This window comes from Mirounga leonina, unplaced genomic scaffold (genome assembly GCF_011800145.1).
Source record: "Mirounga leonina isolate KUSES-001 unplaced genomic scaffold, KU_Mleo_1.0 Mir_179, whole genome shotgun sequence".
Classification (NCBI taxonomy): Eukaryota; Metazoa; Chordata; class Mammalia; order Carnivora; family Phocidae; genus Mirounga; species Mirounga leonina.
Window position 1 is genome coordinate 5,362,628 of NW_023270466.1, and position 6,005 is coordinate 5,368,632.

Below are 6,005 nucleotides of genomic sequence, written 5' to 3' on the forward strand. Positions count from 1 at the left end.
GCCCCGCATCGGGCTCCCTGCTCCGCAGGAAGCCTGCTTCGCCCTCTCCCTCTGTTCCTCTCCCCTGCTCTCTCTCTCTCTCTCTCTCAAATAAATAATAAAATCTTTTTTTAAAAAAATCAATAAATCTAGCAATAAAATGTAATTTAAATTTAAATGAAATTGCAATCTAATACTAAATAATCGGGGACTGCATTTTGTATGTAATTGTTTTTTGTTTCATTCTTCCAGGGTTTTGTTTTTGGTTTTTTTGTTTTTTTTCCCATTTTGACCATTTTTAAGCACACCGTGCGGTGGCATCAAATACATTCGCAGTGTGGTGCCTCCCTCACCACCATCTGTCTCCAGAACGGTTTCATCTCCCCCAGCTCTGCTTAAATGATAACTCTCTTCACTGGTCTTTCCTGTAATTCGTTATATTATGTTTTATAAAGTATCTGTTAACAAGAGATTGGAAGCGAAACCAACCACCCAGTGCTTCGGGGCAAACTACCCGGAGAAGAATAAGCAGAAGCCTGGAGAACTTGGAGACAAGGACGGAGCGGTATTGACTAGTGCCATTTATTCAGTGACTCATCCATAAAGGCAACAGGGGAGGGTCCGCTATTTCTGCCACCATCTGGCCCCGGGCTGACAGCTGGGTGCAGCAGTCATGCCCCTTTGCAGCTACACTTAAATGTTAGAAGTTCAAGTTACCCAATGGTCTAAAATTGCAACGGACGACCTTTCAGCAAATGCCAAAGTTCTTTCAGGGCACACAACAGGGTAGAAACAGAGTGGCCATGGTGGAAGCCAGGCGAAAGGGAGAGCAGTACCCGGCTTACATTCACTTCAATGGCACCGATACGCCGGAGACCCCAAAGCTCCCTGTGGCCTCGCTCTGCTTGGTGGAGGATGCTCACAGACCTGAGCCTAAGTGAGTAGGACAAGCAGACCCTTCTGACAGTTGAGGCGATCTTGCTCTTGCATCAGGATCTGAAGACAAAGACAAGGATCTAGAAGGTGGCTCTAGAGTATCAACTGAGGGACACTTCTTTGTTAGCAAAACCCTACTAAGAGGATTTACATACACTCTCCCATGTAATCCCAACATATGGGGTTGTTTTTTAAGTTGTCACTCAGAAAAGATTTTATTATAAGAAACAATTCCAGGGCGCCTGGGTGGCTCAGTTGGTTAAGTGACTGCCTTCGACTCAGGTCATGATCCTGGAGTCCCGGGATCGAGTCCCGCGTCGGGCTCCCTGCTCAGCAGGGAGTCTGCTTCTCCCTCTCCCGCTCCCCCCTCTTGTGCTCTTTCTCTCTCTCACTCTCTCTCTCAAATAAATAAATAAAATCTTAAAAAAAAAAAAAAAGAAAAGAAACAATTCCATCAGGCAAAAAAACAACAAAAAAAAATGCAATTGTGGCAAAATGTTTAAAAATATCCACACATTTGCCCCCATAGGACTGCAGGGTTTACTATGTACCTGAGCATGGGACACGGAGGCCATTGTAAGCTACTCCACATGGGGAATCTGATTCCTTGGGGATCACCTTACTTTTCTTCACACACCGATGAAATCAGCTTAAGCTTCAACTTTGTAAGATAACAGAAAACAAAGATGGGAAACCAAGAATCCAATTTCTACTTTCCTATAATATACCAAGTCTGGTTTTCAATGCATAAAAAATATATAGGAAAGTACTTCAAGTGGAAAACAAAATTAAAGTGGAACCATCCCATGTTAGATCTTTGTTTTAATTCTGTGGTAACCGCTATGCTTTTTACTTTTATTCTCATCATGCTATGCGTTTTAAAAAAAAAAAAAAAATTAAGATTTTTTTTTTTTAGAGCAGTTTAGGTTTACAATAAAATCAAGAGGAGGTACAGAGATTTCCCATTTCTCCCTGCATCCACACATGCACAGCGCCCGCCCCCCACCCCCGTTACCAACATCACTCACCACAGTGATGTATTTTTTACAAAGAATGAACCTACAGGGCACCTGGGTGGCTCAGTTGGTTGAGCAACTGCCTTCGGCTCAGGTCGTGATCCTGGAGTCCCTGGATCGAGTCCCGCATTGGGCTCCCTGCTCGGCGGGGAGCCTGCTTCTCCCTCTAACCCTCCCCCCTCTCATGTACTCTCTCTCTCGCTCTCTCAAATAAAGAAATAAATCTTTAAAAAAAAAAAAAAAAGAATGAACCTACATTGACACATCATAATCACCAGAAGTCCGTAGTTTGCCTTAGGGCTCACTCTTGGTGTTGCATATTTTATGGGTTTAGACAAACATATAATGACATACATCTATCATCATAATATCATACAGAGTATCCTCACTGCCCCAGAAATCCTCTTTGCTCTTCCCGTTCATCTTTCTTCCCCCGCTGACCTCTGCCAACCACTGATCTTTTTACTATCTCCATTGTTTTGCTTTTTCCAGAATGTCATGTAGTTAGAATCACACACCACGTAATCTTTTCATTTCTGCTTCTTTCTCTTAGAAATATGCATCTAAGTTTCTTCCATGTCCTTTCATGGCTTAATAGTTCATTCCTTTTAAGCACCGAATAATATTCCATTGTCTGGATGGACCACAGTGTATTTATCCATTCACCCACTGAAGGGTATGTATCTTGGTTGCTTCCAAGTTTTGGCATTGATGAATAAAGCTGCTATTAATGACTTCTGCAGATTTTTGTATGATATAAGTTTTCAGCTCCTTTGGGTAAGTATAAAGTCCTATGATTGCTGGATCATATAGTGAGTATGGTTAGTTTTATAAAAAAAACTGCCAAACTGTCTTTCAGGTGGCTGTACCACTTGGCATTCCCACCAGCAATGAATGAGAGTTTCTGTTTCTTCACATCCTCATCAGCATTTGGTGTTGTCCGTGTTCCGGATTTTGGCTATTCTAAAAAGTGTGTAGGGGTGTTGCTTTCATTTGCATTTCCCTGATGACATATGATGTGGGGCATCTTTTCATATGCTTATTTTCTGAGTATCTGCTTTGGTGAGGTGTCTGTGAAGGTTTTTCGCCCCTTTTTTAAGCAGTTGTTTTCTTATTGTTGAATTTTTAAGAGTTCTTTGTATATTTTGGATAACAGTCCTTTATCAGATGTGTCTTTTGCAAATATTTTCTCCCAGACTGTGGCCTGTCTTCTCATCCTCTTGACGCTGTCTTTCCCAGAGCAGTTTTTCATCTTCATGAAGCCCAGCTTATCAATTACTTCTTTCACGGATCCTGTCTTTGGTGCTGTATCTAAAAAGTCATTACCATACTCAAGCTTATCTAGGTTTTCTCCTATATTATCTTCTAGGAGTTTTACGGTTTATATTTAGGCCTATGATTCATTTTGAGTTAATTTTTGTGCGGGGTATAAGGTCTGTGTCTAGGTCCATTTTGTGCGTGTGGAGGTCTGGTTGGTCCAGCACCATTTGTTCAAGAGACTATCTTTGCTCCATTATATTCCCTTTGCTCCTTTATCAAAGACCAGTTGACTACATTTATGGGGGTCTGTTTCTGGGCTTTCTATCCTGTTCCATTGATCTATTTGTCTGTTCTTTCCCCGATACCACACTGTCTTAATTACTCTAGATTTTTAAAAATATCTTATTTATTTATTTGAGAGAGAGAGCAAACATGAGCAGGGATAGGAGCAAAGGGAGAGGGAGAAGCAGACTCCACACTGACTGTGGAGCCCAATGCAGGGCTCGATCCTACAACCCCAAGGCCATGACCTGAGCTGAAATCAAGTTGGCTGCCCAACTGACTGAGGCACCTAGGCACCCTTAATTACTGTAGATTTATAGTAAGTCTTATAGTTGGGTAGCATCAGTCCTCCAGTTATGTTCTTCTCCTTCAATATTGGCTATTCTGTGTCTTTTGCCTGTCCATATAAACTTTAGAATTAGTTTGTCAATATCCATAAAATAACTTACTGGAATTTTGGTAGGAATCACATTGAATCTATAAATCAAGTTGGGAAGAACTGACACCTTGACAATACTGAGTCTTCCTATCCATGAACATGGAATAGCTGTCTATTGATTTAGTTCTTCTTTGATTTCATGCATCAGAGTTTTGTAGGTCTTACACATATTTTGTTAGATTTTTTTTTTTTTAAGATTTTATTTGTCAGAGAGAAAGAGAGAGCACAAGCAGGAAGAGTGGCAGGCAGAGGGAGAAACAGGCTCCCTGCTGAGCTGGGAGCCTGATGCGGAACTCGATCCCAGGACCCTGGGCTCATGACCTGAGCCGAAGGCAGCTGCTTAACCAAATGAGCCACCCAGGCGTCCCTGTTAGATTCATATGTAAGTATTTCATTTTGTTGGGTGCTCCCTCTGGAGCTGTAGGAATGAATCCTTCCTTGGCTCCTCCAGCTTCTGGTGGCTGTTGGCATTCTTTGGTTTCTTTGACTTGTGGACACATCAGTCTAGTCCCGGCTTCCATCTTCATATTGCATTCTCTGTGTGTCTCTTATAAAAATGCATTATCATTGGATTTTGGACCCACCCAGGTAATTCAGGATAATCTCATCTCAAATTCCTTAATTTAATTAAATCTGCAAAGATCCTCTTCCTAAATAAGGTCATGTTCACAGGCTCCAGGGATTTGGATGTGGACATGTCATTGGCTGGGGTGGGGGGAAGAGGGGGCACTAGAGTCATCCTGAAATTATTTCCAATTCTAAACCTGGGGACCAGGGACCACAGATACTCTGAGAACTTTGAGAACAATGATGTTCATGTGGAGTTTCTACCCCCTTCGTGGTCACAGGGTGTCCCATCAAATGCCCAATGACATAGCATGGTGGCAAAGCCAGGACAGACAGGTGCTTCAGGTCAAACTGGACTCAGCTTTTGGTGAAAGACACAAAACAGCAAGCATGCCATTGTGGAGAAACTCCTCTACTGATATACTTTAAAATATTTAGAATCTGGGCTTACATCCAGGCATGATTTTAACTTGGAACATGAGGAATATGGATATGGAACGTCCAAGAACCAAAATCAGACCTGTAGGTGGCAGCAGGGAGGCATGGGGACCTCTACAAATCCTGCGAATGCTATTACTGAGGAACCTATTAGAAAATGCCTAGCAGCCAAATATTTGAGTGGCTAAAGGGGGTGTTTTCCTTTGCAAAGAGAACATTATGTGTTTTGATTAGGAGTAGGAGGGAGCTCCCATTTTAGGGACAGCATGACACGTGGAGCCTGAGAACCAACAGACCTGGGTTCCTGCCAGGCCTCCACACAATGCTCAGCAAGCACCATCCCTTCATCCTCACCGGTGAAGGGCAGCTCACAAGTAAATATATAATCTATACTTTAACATATTAATACATTAAATATACTTGAATAAATTATTTAAAATATTAAATGTTAAACATCTGATTATTTAATATATTAATTTATGTATCTATATAGCAAATAACATATTATATATGATCATATTTGCCTACATCTAGAGCTCAAGAAAGTCCACAGATGTTTAACAGATAACTTGCTATGATCTTGGGATTCTAGTCCACGGTCATCTAAGGGAGAAACTGCTTATATAGAGAGCCTAGTGAGAAATATACTTGCTGGCAACAAATTGTATTTCCTTTTATAATGAATCTTTTTCCTTATGGTAATTAAACCTTAGGAATGACTAGGCTTTGTTGTTCAACAGAGTGTTACGGTTTTTATAGAAAAGTCACCACTGAGTAGTAAGCCTTCATTTGCGACTCAGAGGGTTACACCCACATGTGAGGCCAACAGGTCATAGATGGGTAGTCCAGTACCCAGGAAGGTGTAAACAGCTCTGCCCAGGTTAGTTCTGTGCGCTCAGACCTGAACGAACAACACGCAGGAAACGCGATACATTAACTCTGTTTCCTGGCCAGACTACCTGGGTTCATATCCCCGCGTGGCCGCTCACTGGCTAGAAACTTGGGCAGATGACTTCCCCTCTCCGTGCTCCATTCTGTCATCTGTGAAAGGGGTTATTTGTATAGACTACCTAATTCATAAGGTTGTG